General features: G+C 33.8%; 1 protein-coding gene across 3 annotated transcripts in view; it reads left to right on the forward strand.

Annotated features, from left to right (window-relative positions):
• The first annotated feature begins 4,766 nt into the window (after window positions 1-4,766).
• HPGDS (hematopoietic prostaglandin D synthase) overlaps window positions 4,767-13,707 on the forward strand; it is a 32,208-nt gene continuing 23,267 nt past the window's right edge. Inside the window, exons 1-3 of one of the 3 annotated variants that reach the window (XM_023528404.1) lie at window positions 4,767-4,815; window positions 7,448-7,608; window positions 9,262-9,326. The gene's annotated coding sequence lies outside the window, so the exon portion shown is untranslated. The remainder of the gene's footprint in view (window positions 4,816-7,447; window positions 7,609-9,261; window positions 9,327-13,707) is intronic. The other 2 variants (XM_023528403.1, XM_011356278.2) reach the window with 2 other exon arrangements.

A 13,707-nucleotide genomic window follows, 5' to 3' on the forward strand; every position in this document is an offset into this window, starting at 1 on the left:
CCTGCTAACAGGCTATGGAGGCTGAAACATGTTCAGGAACTTTACACTCCTCCTTATCGTCATCTGAGTTATTAGGTGACACTGCACCTCCCTCATTTGCATATTATCTTCACAAAGCACTTAGCTAGAGAGATTTTTCTCCCCTTCATATTTTTGTTTTTGATATACTTTTCATTTTATTTAACCTGCCTAAAAATGCTGGATGTGGCAGATGGACAAAAGATATGATGTTCTCGGCTTAGGGAATGCAGTTCACATTAATGTAATGGCTAGATAGAGAGCCAGAGGAGAGAAAGAGCAAGTAGGGGGATCATTTTATAAACTATTTAATGTCTAATGTACTGTATACTTGAAACTAATAATAAAATTTTAAAAAAAGATACGATGTAAAATTTTTTCTTCTAGGTCGTAGAAAAAGCCGTGCTCCCTACCCCATCCCCCCGCATCCCATCAGTTCTCTATGCCCCATCCCCAACCTCAGCCCAGCTCTCTGGAGAGATGGCTCTGCCCAAATATTTGTATAAAGAAAGCAGGAACTTTTCAGATGTGGATATGCAAATTGTTATTTAGACTACCTGACGAAGGTTGGTAAAGGATACAGAAAATATAAGCTCATATTTAAATGGGTAGAAATCATACTAAGTACTTTGGTCCCAATTATTAGTCAGAGCAAAATTTTTTTCAGGGAACAATGAATCCAGAACACATTAAGCACAGAGAAAAACAGTCTCAAAGGAAATGATAAGATAAAAAAAAAAAGATAAGAAATTCTTGGTAAGATTGACCAACACTGTTAAGCTTAATTTGTATTTCTAAATTTAATTTCGTATATTTGTAGCTCTAAGAAAAAATATTTGGAAGTATTTAATACTAACCTTTAAATTTCAAGTTTATTAATTAAACAATAAAATAATCAGTAATTCTAAACTTGTGAAGAATGTTCCTCAACACTTCTTTCTTTATCCTGAAGAGTCTTTCCTCTGTGCAGAGTGGTTATAAACCAAATCTTTGTGAAGTAGTATATTCAGGTAGTTGTAAGAGCATAGGCTTGTAATCAACAAAGCAGAATTTGAGTACTAGAACCACTACCTAAGACTGTGCAACCTTGGGTAAGCTACTTAATAACTCTAAGCTTTAATTTTCTCATCTGGGTCTAATAACATCTGCTTTACAGATTTGCTGTGTGTGCCTTAAAGGGCACCCCCAACTATCATTATTTTGAAGTAAGCATATCAAATATTTGAACTGACTGCAATTTTCTCCCTTTATTTGTTTTTATGAAAATTATTTTCCAAAACTACATATTTATAAGAAAATTATTCAGTGATTAGAATATAGTCTCTGTTTCCCCAAGATTTTTCCTCCTTTTCTTTTGAAGGCTGAGGGGTTGGTCAGTGGGCAGTAGGGGTTGAGAAAATGGTAGGTCAACAGGGGTTCAGTGATTTCTCTGCTGACTTTTACCTAATCCCTGGTTTTGGGTCCTGAATCTCAAGTCCACTTTTATGAGCCTTGGGGCCCTGGTGTCTCATGGGTTCCTTATGGTTATTGGAATGTCATCTCCGCAGTATATATCCTTCTCCCTATCTTTAGGAAAACTTGGATTATAACTTTGACTACACTGCTGTGATCCAGTGCCACTCCTCCACTTGCTTCCTGTCTGCCAAAATGTTTTTTGAAATGTTTCTTATATTGCCAATGCTTCCCTTTTCTCTGACTACATTTCACATACTTTTACTGCCTTTTTAGTGGAGTTTGGGGATATAACCGTGTGCTGTTAATGTCATGTTTATCCAGCTACTTTGGAAAAGACAAGTTTGGAAATTTAAACAGTAGGATTTAAACAAGATATGAATAATAAAAAAGAAAAAGCAATTTTTAAAATGTTAAATAAAGAATATATAAGAACTGTGACTTTTCAGTTTTTGGAAATCAACCCATACATTCAATTTGAGCATTTCCATCATATGTTCTTAAGATAATGCAGGAAAATGGTTAAATTCTTTTTTTTTTTTTAAAGCACATTTTGGGGAAATTTTGCCATCCTTATTTTTTGAATTTATCAACAGGGCTTAATAAATAAGATCCAAAGAATGAGAACTAAAACTAAATGCTCAACTGGCTTAAGTTCAAACTTCACTTTTTGAAGTTCAAAGGTGTTAAAAGATGCCTTCGACTTTGATAAAAAATAAAAGATGCCTTTGATTAAAAAAAGAAAAAAATATGTAATGCTTTGCATTTGCTAAAACTGAAAAAATGAGCCATGAACGGCAGCTTAACCTTAGCAGCTGTCGCACATCAGAACCCTGTTTTGCTTGAGCTGTGTAACTGAAGAGACTGTGATGTAGCTCAGAGCATACTTCTCTCTAACGGGCTGTTTTAAAACAGCAAACAAGTAGGAATTTAAAATTGAAGTAGGATTACCACTACATTCAAAGAAACAAAAAATTTGATTCTGAACATTTACGAAAACATAGTAGCCTATTAACATGAAGTTTAAGTCAATATTATATACAATTTCATATGAATTTCTATTTATTTGCAGAAAAGGAAGCTCTGTTTTCAAATTGGGCCCAACAAAATGTCGGCAATTAGTAAATCTCCATTTATCTAAGGTCTGTTCCTTGGTCTGCCTTTTTTGGAAATTGAATGAAGTCATTCAATATTTCACAAACCACTGAAAAATCCAAACTGAATTTGTTAGAATATACTAAGAAATACATTTGTCAAATAGGCCACGAAGTTCTTGTCAGTTGTTCAGCAAACCCTCTTTCTAAATGTTGCCTCGAATTATAGAGAACAGGGTCATTTCAACAAAGAGCATAATCAATAGGAAGATAAATCTTCATGAGAAAAGTAACACTTGCACCAGTAATAACAGCATCTTTTATCTTGGTGAAAACCTGAAAATTGTCTTATAAAATTTTTTTTTTTTAAGTATTCTTACCTGATACTAAGAAGCACATGTCATAAAAACACATATTTATAGGAGATATTTTATAGTGCTGGTACCAGCGTTCAATACATGTTGGTTGCATGAATCTTGAGTGAGAATCTCAAGTTAATTATTCTTTCATGTGTATACTTTTCTCCCTTTATTAAACAGAAGTATTTGATTGAGGCAGGTTCTCTTTGAAAGAACATAAAATTGTGAGAGGAAACCAAATGGATTTTGAGGAAGGAAGGGGATGGTCAAACGGTCAAAGCCACCGAGGCAAACAAAGATGCTGTGATTACAGCACTGCTGTGTCTAACTGACACTTATTACATGGGCCATAGGACCCATGGTAATATTTAAGAAGCATTCAGTTCTTTACATAATCACATTAACACATCATTTTTCAGTTGGTGTTCGTGGATAACAACTTTTTAATCATTTATATAAATTCCTCTAAAATCCAGGCCTAGTAATAGTTCTGGATCTTTCCCCTAGACTATTGTGATTCATCCTAATTGAAGCCCATAGCTTCCCATGAGCTATTGAAACTGTTTCCATCAACGAAATGTACATACTGCCAGAAAACATACCATTTCCAGCCTTTGTGGACTTGGTCCCAGAATTTTGGAAATAGCTGATATTTTCTCTCCATATGGCTCAGACTCATGATGAACCAAAGTACTCATGTAACAAAATTGTGTCTTAGAGTCCAGAAAAATTATTTCTTGGCATAACTTTGTTCATTGTTTCTTTGGATCTTTTTTTTTTTTTACTTTGGTGTAAATGAAAACTGCTGCTTCTTTGCTTTAACAAACTGTATATATTTTTATGTTCTTGTATAAGTGTGCTCTAAAGAATTGAAGCTTTATCTAATTTCTGTAGTCATCTCTTAGAATTTTCCTTTCACTAGAGCTTGGTTGTCCTTATAGGCACAGGACAGCAGATGTTACTTGTGTCAACAGAAACAAGATTTTCTTTGTTCTAAGAAATTTCCTTTTTTTTTTGCATTGCAGGCCAGTCTGAAATAATTCTGCCAGAAATCCTACATGTCTGATATGAAGGCATACAAAATCAATTTCTCAAGTAAAATGGTGAAAAAAACCTGCTTAGGAGAAAGAATTTAGAGCAGAAATTTACTTGATATGTATAGTGAGGCTAAAGAAAGTTGAATAATCCTGAGAAATAGTGTCAGTAAATGGCAGAAGCCTAATAGAGTAAGAAACATAGATATGGATCTTCTGCTTGCTGGTTTTGAGACCTTGGCAAATGAAAACATTGAGTGAGTACCAGGAACACGATCAGCACAAATATCAGCATTTGCTATTATTAGTCCCCTACTGTCTTGGAATTTTTCTGACACTTTCTTATTCCCCAAAATCTTCTCTTTCTTCAGATTAATATATTTTCAAAATATGTAAAAAAATACAAATAAATCATTTTAATAGATATATTTTGGTTGCTTGCTTCTTGATAACATCTAGAAAAGTACTTCAATCTCACCAAAAATCTCCCCTAAATTATACTTTTGTCTGCATTAGTTTTAGCGTCTATAAAAGAGTAAGTTCATCCTGTGATGTGGGATTATCAGAGTGTGGCCGTCCAGTGATCTGAGTATCTTGAGTCTTTGTTGCTAGATTTGGGGTCAAAGATAATTTATGCCCCTATAATTTTCAGTCCATGAACTCTGTGTGCCTTTGGACTTAGTTATCATTCACATTATCACGCAAGACAGAGAAATGTCTTCAGGGGAAAGTTATGTCATTGAATAATAGCACAGAAAGTGACTTCAGAGGTAACTAGGCAAACTCTTACATTCCAAGAACTGAGTTTAGGAGAGGAAATGAAACTCTTTTGGGTAAGAGGATAAGGTAAAGGAAGAGGTAAGATTTAATGCATGGTTTTTTCTCCTACGATGTATATTATAATGATACAGAGAGGACAGTAATTGATTCTGGAAAAATCTTGAAAGCAACTTACTTTATTTTAATTCTTATTTTTCCATTTTTGGCAGAAGAGTAAATATAAAATCTCATGAATAAGATTCAAATGTTTGAGAATTTTGCATCCAGAAATGCTTTCATGACATGCCCTAGTCAGTTACATAACCATATTCAAGTATATATACATCATTTGTGATGTTATTTTGTGGGTATTAAATGAGATAACATATGACAAGCACTTTGTTCAATGCTTGCCCATGGGTAGCAGTTAACGAATATTAGCTATTTATATTACCATTATTTGCTTATATCTGGGAATCCTCTTTTAACCAAAGAGCTAGGCAGAAAAACCTTTACTCGCAACCTTGGAAATAATTACTGTATCATTCTTCACAGTACCTGGAGTCAGGGAAGAAAAATAATGCTGTCACCATTGAAATCTGGGGAAACATAAACACTAAAGATTTACAGGCATATTTCAATTACTCAAATAAATTAGAAGCAGAAAGAGAAAAATATTCTTCATAGCCTGCCTTCTCCATCCAGGGTTTAAATACGTGTTTTTAGGTTCTCAACTAACTGTGAAAAAGACATTGTGATGTCAAGTAAAGGAAATTCTGTGGGCTTCTCCTGGAGACTTCCTTTATCTTCCATTAGCAGAGCAGCCAGAAAAATAGAAAGAGGTTTGTTTGAATACTTCTCCTTTACCAAAATAAATAATTAAAGAGGAACTAACATGTGGACTATTTTTAAGCGATTTTATTTGTTTTTCCATTATTAAAGAAATATGCAATAACCACTAATATTTATTAAACAATAATTTCTTGCCAAGTAATGCACTGAGTGCACTAGCTTGTGCATCCAAAATTCCTGAGCGATTTTCCTATATCTCTGTTTCCTCATCATAAAAGGGGATTAAAAATGATTCAGGTAAGGGCAAAAAGAGGTTTTAAAAATGTAAGTTAAAACTCAGTGAAAGATAATACATACAAAGTGTTGGTTTTGTATGGCTCCCATTCCATTTGCATTTCATTTTGACTTACACATATCTTTTGGGCACATAAAGGGCTGTAATTATGTCTTCTTAATTAAACTTTGTACTGACTAATATATTTATTTCCATTTCTTATGTTTACATTTTTAAAAGTTTAAAGTGTTTAGAAATAGGAAATACTGCACAATTAATCAGTTGCTTTTGCTGTCTATGAGCGTAATTTTCTAAAAGTTGAAAGCCAGCCTGTCATTAAAATGTTTCACAGATAATCTGTGGGCCCAATAATGCACAGGCAGGTGTTTTACTGTGTCTTTTCACTGAGCTGTCCTATTATTATAGCTGGAATTAATTTCTATGCTAAGGAGTGAAAAAATAAATTCTTAAAACATTTAGGCATTTGTTACTAATCTGTATAGGATTATCAACAAGCTATATTGGAATCTTCCACTCCAAATTTACTTTAAAAAGGCCCTTCTGAGAAGTGACTATAAATAAAACACACCAGCTGCAATGAGAATTTAAAGAGTTCTTGTAAAAATGTGAATTGTGGGGAAATACGAATTGAGACCATTCATTCATCAAATATATATTAGTGCCAGCGATGCGCCAGGAACGCCTCTCAATTCTGACGACACAATAGTAAACTAAACGTTGAAGTGTCTGCACTTTTGGAAGGTGTAAACAAAATATACTATGTTGTCAGACACTGTGTTGAAGAAATACACTGCAGATAAAGGATGAGACTGTTGGAGGAGGGTCCGGGTGAGGAAGTGGTGAGGCAAGGATGCTCCAAGCAGACCTAATGGAGTGAGGAAGCAAACCAAGAGTGTGTCTGTAAAGAGGGTTTACTTGCGCCCATATTTTCTCATTCTCCAGGAGCCTGTGTGTAAGATTTTAAAAATAAATGAACATGTAGTGTAACTGCACACAAACTTCATTTCATTTCTTTAATATAGTTTTTTTTCTGATTCGAGCTGGTTTTGCCCAGATAATGGCACTGTGACCTACTTGCTTTTTCCACTTTCTACCTTCGTATGCTCGCTCCTTTAATCATTAAGCCTTAGGACATACGATTTATTGAGCCTCAGGTCTATAACCATGGGGACGATAAGTTTTGGTTGTATTAAGGATGACAGCTTTAGATTTATTTCAGCTCCAGGCCCATTGAGGCAGAACAACCTCACCAGCCACAGGACCAGATGGGATGGTGCCAGACTGATCAATTACCACAACTCCCTTCGTTTCCATGATGACTGGTTTTCCACTATATAATCTGTACTCCCAAGACATCTGGGGTGCCAGGTTGTTAAGAGCATGAACTCTCCTGTGTCTCTGGGACCTGCAGCTCCCTGAAATAGATCTTTACTTTCTTTGCTGCAAACCTGCACGTCTCTCTCCTTTGACTCACACACAGGCAAATAGACCTCTTTTGTTACATAACAGTAGCAACAGGCATACTTCACATCTATAACTTGGACTTTACCAACTGTATGCAAATATGTTAGGTTATGTATACACCAAGATCCCATTAAACGCCAAGAATAACCAGAAGTCTTTGATCCTTAAACTGTTTGGCAGTCATATTTCATCTAAGAAGTGAAGGAAGAGAGTTACAAGGAAGTAAGTCACCTCTTCTCTCATTGGCTTGTGATTGTCAGTTAACTCATCATGTAAACCCAAGATGCAGTCACATACAAAGACGTAGAAGATACTAGACACTCCACAGAGACGCAGCACAAGTAAGTGATATGACTGAATTCTGTAAAGATAAGAAACAAGATAGTCTTCACTCTTTAGGGTTTAATTTTTATTGCTGTCATATTCTGTGTGTGACTGAGAGACTGTCTTGTGGCTTATTTTCACATTTCACTACTCAGATCTTTTCTCAGTTGGAGACTGTTAGTGGAGATCAAATGGTAATTTCTAAGAGAAACGTAGGTACAAGAGATTTTAAAAGATTTTAAGAGATTTAAAAAAACCTTTGAGTGGCTTTTAACAGAGAAAACATAGTCAATAAATACCAGAGGAAGAATTCAGTCCTAATTAGGATTTGTTACTTGTTCCAGAATTTTCCCAACTGATGTTTTCACAATATGTGAAGCAGTAGAGAATTTCATAGTTCTTCACTTTCTTTTTCTTTTTTTCTTTAAAGTTCAGAGATTTTACTCTTCTCTACCACCATGTAAAATAGGTATTATTATTATTATTATTATTATTATTATTATTAGAAGGAAGAGGGAAGTTTGACATGGTGGGTAACTTTGCTGTGTCTCAATGGGAAAGAATGAAACATTCTTAGCATAGTGACGAACATGTAGTCAGTGCTTAGTAAATTTTGGCCATTGCTATTACTATTAGCCCTCTCAACAAGGGCAAAGACTAGGATGAGGCAAGTGAGGTGAGTGAGGCATATAGGACACAAAATCTAAGGGGTCACTCACTATTGGGTTGTACAAATGCCAATCCTGTACCTGTAGGAGACTGAATATTTCCTTGAGAGAAAGGGCCTCTTTTCGGCAAGCAAAGAAAAAAAAAGTTCAGAAACTTTATTTGTAATATTTTCTATCTCTTTAAGGTTCATTTTGTCGAAGCGTCCCCATGTTTTGCCAAGAATTGCATTTTATCATCATTTAGTTTCAAACATCATTAAGGACATTTACCTCAGGGTAGAAATTTGAACTGACAGCTGCCAAAGGCTATTTTAATTATTCCTCTCGCTTTGGATTTAATGTGAGGCAACCATTTAAAATGAATATTTAGTTGGTCTTTGATAGGAAAATAGATATCTTGCCTTGCTAATTCAAAGTTAAACATCCAGTGTTTGACTAAAATCCATAACTTACTCAATTAACAAAGATCCTTAGATTTCTCTATTGTCCTACGATTTAACTACAACCTGACAACTTTTCCAGGGATGCTGTGAATGAGAGAAATCAGTATTCTTTAGCACTAGCTGTTAGCAGGTAATACAGTGTTGTTAGTTAATGTCAATATACACAAGAATTTTCCATATAGACAATAACATCTCAGGTGATTGTTGCCTGAATCAAGCTGTTGCATTTCAAAACAGTATTGTCTGTTCAGTGAGAGTCCATACATTATGCTCTATTTATTACAGGGCAAGTTTACATATAGCAAAAAATCGTGAGCAAATTCGCAAGTAATCTTTGTTTTTTATACTTTAAACTCATAGCATATATAAAACTGTACCTGGAATGCCCAATTTTCTTTTATTTAATAGTAATACTTTATGTAGACCAACACTTTCATGAATAAAATAAATTAGAATTAATAGCACTTAGGTTCTGGATTATTGTAAAGTGGTTAATAATTCTTTATGTATAAGTTTCTTATCCATCAAAATTACTCCAAAAATTCCATCCCTGTTTCAGCTATCATATGAAATCTTTAAGGTGCATGACATAGAAATTGAACACTAGCCTCCTTTGCCAGAGAGGTAAGTTTAAATTGATGTCACTTTTCTGACACAAACACTAGAATTTTTGAAAGTATGTTTTACTCGTCTCTTATAGCAATATACAGAAGAGAATATTGGCTTAGTTAAAATGAAATGGTTTTATTACGATAGTTTATATTTTATCAGGCTACTACTACTGCAAACTATCAAACTACTACACTAAAATGTATCATTGTTATATTAAGTAAAAAGAGTTACAAACCTAAGAGAAAGAAAAGAAATACCCAAGACAGAACTTTTCAAAACACCATTATATTCCATATAAAAGATTTAATTTCTAAACCAGTTTAGCATGTATTAAAACTAAATCTTGGTTTGCATTTAACAGCTACATTCATATGAATTCACACGTGAAAGTTTCTATCCATGGTATTTATTAGTCATTATTCATATGTTTTTTTGAGAAACTGTGTATCTTATTTTTCGAACAGAATTCTAAGAGGGCTTTTTATTTGTCTGCTGAATTAGGAACTTTACATGACTTTCTTTGGAGTGGAAGGAAGCCAGTGGTTAGTTTAAGAATGATCAACTTTTTACTTCTTAGTTCTGTATCATTTCAGGAAATACATGCCGCTTTCCCCGTATGGGATTCTTAACACAGAATGACAGTGGAAGGGCTCAGAAATGAAGCTAACAGGAAATAAAAGACCAGCATGACATTGCAATTTGCCTAGGCCAGTCAAATCATGTTTAGCTCTATAATCCACTTGGATGTTATTTGCATGTTTTATGTAAAGTTGGGGTCAAATTATATTTTTCTTCTTTTGTCTCAGAAGCATTTTCCTCTGGTCCCTTCATGTTCTCACTGTAATGTCTTGTCTGTCGGGTATCTGAGGTTCTGTTTTCTAGATGCTATGCATTTCTGTATGTCTGAACAGTCCTGAACAAAGATCACATGATCTGAATTACAAGGTTTTTAATGTAAGTCTTGCTGTCTGGTAGGTCAAGTCCTCGCCTGTTCTCTTAATTTGTCTTGACTAATTTGGTCCTTAGTATTTCCATTTGAAATTTAGGATCAGGTTATATGTAGACTGTCTTGGATTTTGAATACAGACAATCATTTTGATTGCAAATAAGGACAGTTTTTGTCTCTTTCTACTCCTTATATATGTCATTTATTGTCTTACCTTACTAAAATAACTAGGTCACCCAGGACTACGTTGAATAGTAATAGTGAGGTTCTTTTTATTCCTGACATTAAATAAAATGCTTCCTTTGGTTCTCCATGTCTGATGTTTGCTCTAACTTTTTTGTAGAGCTCTAATAGGTTTAGGGAGTTTTCCTCTATTCCCAGTTTGCTAAGCATTTTTTAAGAGTTTTGATCACAAATGAATGATTAACTTTATGGGTTTTTTTAAAAAATCATTTATGTTCATCTACTGAGATCATATGATTTATGGTTTTTCTCTTTTAATCTATTAATGTAGTATATTATATAGATAGGTGTTTTGGTGTTGAAACATCTTGCATTTGTGGGATAAACCCTATCTTGTCATTACATTTTATTTCTTTTTATACACTACTAAAATTGAATAGCTAATAAGTTATTTAGGATGTTTATATCTATGTTTATAAGTAAGATTAGTTTATAACTTTCCTCTTTTAATATCTTTGATCTTTTTCCATTTTTCTATTCTCTGAAACTACTTATAAGAGACAAGGATTACCTTTCCCTTGAAGATTAACTAAAATTCACCTGTAAAACCACCTGGGCCTGGTGTCTCTCATGGGTGTAACTAATTACCAATTCAGTTTCCTTATTGGTTATTGTTAAATGCAGGCTTTCAGTTTCTTTTTGATTTGATTGTGTCAGTTTATATCTCTCTCAAAATTTTCCCGTTTAAGGATTTAGATTTAGTGACATAAAATTATTTGTAGTGTTAGCTTATGATTTTTAATGACCTGCTTTATTTGCTGTTGTGACCTTTTTTATATGTAATATTAATTATTTGTGACTTTTCACATATTGTTCTCTTTATCAGTTTTACTAGAGATTTGCAATTTGACCTTTTAAAAATATTTATAGAAATATCCTACTTTCAGGCAGGATGTCCCTCCAGTCTCCATCTTGTGTGCAGAATTTTATTCTCTTTTATTCTGAAGGAGCTAAACTCCTGGCTGGCCACCACATCTCTCAGAATTTGGAGTATTGCTCACTGCATTTTCTTCCTGTTCATTTTGGCCCAAAGTTTATCTTCCTTTTAATCCTAACTATAGATTTCCTTTTTATATTTAGTTTTTAATTTTTTTTTGTGCTTGCAGCAGGATACGTTTATCAAGGAACATGATCTTGAGGATTTGAGTCCAACCAAATCACAAAGCTGAACTGTCTCCTCTACTAAGCTGGGAACTCTCTTTCTCCCTTCCTCTCTCCCCTTTTCTCCTCTCTTTTCTTTTTCACCTCTTACTATGTGTCAAACACTGTATTGGTACTTTACACACAATATTTTCCTTACCATTTTACAGGTGAGGAGACTAAAGCTAGGACCAGGTGAGTGCCCAAGACCATTCATGTAGTAAGTGGCAGGAGTGACTCCAAAACCACACATTCCCTTCACCATTGACATGCTCTGCCCTTGAACTTGTTCCTCATTGCATCCCTTCGTAGGGCGTGGGATATGTTTTACCTTCCTCCTTTTAGTCCATCATCCTCACAAAATAAAGGCGTTAATAAAGCGAGATTATTATAACAGAGATATAATGCTAAATGCAATAAGAGAGGAGAATATATTCTCCTAAACACTATCTTCTATACATATCTTTAGCCCTTATTGTAAATTTCCTTAACTATTTTCATTGGCCATAGAAATATTTACCTAGAATTCTTCATGTTAGTTTTTATGCAAAAGCTTTATAAAATATAGAAAGGACTTTTAGAATCAGTAAATATTTCCAACTACATTTACATTTACTTATTTTTCTTGTTATAAAAATGTGCACATATACTCTGAAAAACAAAAATCTTCAAGTTTGGGATTTTGTAGCTGTAACAATCAAGAAACCAGACTTTACTCCATAGAAAATATAATTATACAAGTGACTACAGGACTGTAATGGCAAATACAGCTTCATTAATAAGTTACAACTGTTGAAAGCGTGGTCTAAAAGATAAGCATTTGTCAGATGTTCATGGGCCTGTGCCAAATCTCAGATTTAAAGTTATATTTACAGAGAAATATAGATAACTATCAACCAATGCTAAGAATTTTTAAATATCTTCTTTACTTGAGTGAAATGCAATATAAAATAGCATGATTTTGCAAATTAGCAACAAACAACTCTTTTATTTTCACACAGAATTCAGGAGTTAGGCACTGATAGATAGTTATGTGGCATTTGATCAAATGAGAAACGGTTATATGTTTAATTTTTTAATGTTAACCATAATTGACATATATGAATCTATATAGACATGTTTATAAGAAAAAATATATAATTTCATTATTGTGGAAACATTGACCTATGACAACAAAAATCAATTTAAAATGCTTTCTAAATAGAAACTGCAACTAAGAATGATACTTTCTCCACTTTGAAGAATATTTTTTGTTCTTTTGAGGTTTAAAGCAAATAGATCAGGTACTATAACAATTGAATTTTTTTTTTGTTCTTTTGAGGTTTAAAGCAAATAGATCAGGTACTATAACAATTGTGCTTTTGAGGTTTAAAGCAAATAGATCAGGTACTATAACAATTGAATTTTTTTTTGTTCTTTTTAGGTTTAAAGCAAATAGATCAGGTACTATAACAATTGTGCTTTTTATTCCCCTTTATTATGATTATGTAAATGTTTTATTTTTTTCAGAAGGAAACTTACTACTTTACTATTTTATTTACTATTTTTTGTGCAGTCAATATTTCCCACTTTTTATTTATAAGTTCACTATTTTTAAGGAACTTGAAAACAGTTTCATTGTTCTGACGAGCACTTCATTTAGTCTTCCCAAATTTGAACTCCCTGTATGCATATTTCTCCCCCAAAGGAATTTAGGACTGTAAATCTTGGAATTTTCATTAGTTTAGTCTAGTGAATTCTTCTCTCTACTGAGATCATTTCCTCACATATTGATATGTATGGCATGTACCACATTTCACTTGGACAATGACTGGACTGGCTAGTGGGAGTGGGAGAGAGCAGAGAATGATTAGAGTAACTCTCCGTTTCTAACAAAGAGTACCACCTGCACAACACAACATCCAGACATGGAAAACCCAGGTCCTGATAAGTGGATTTGTTAGGAATCACCTTCACATTCACTTCCTGGATCCTCAGGGTATCTACATAGGCAACTCGACAGTTATTTCCAGTCATCCTCTCCACAGATAGACACCATGAATGCATGAACTTGAAATATGAGCG

Source organism: Pteropus vampyrus, unplaced genomic scaffold, assembly GCF_000151845.1.
Source record: "Pteropus vampyrus isolate Shadow unplaced genomic scaffold, Pvam_2.0 Scaffold25, whole genome shotgun sequence".
Taxonomy (NCBI): Eukaryota; Metazoa; Chordata; class Mammalia; order Chiroptera; family Pteropodidae; genus Pteropus; species Pteropus vampyrus.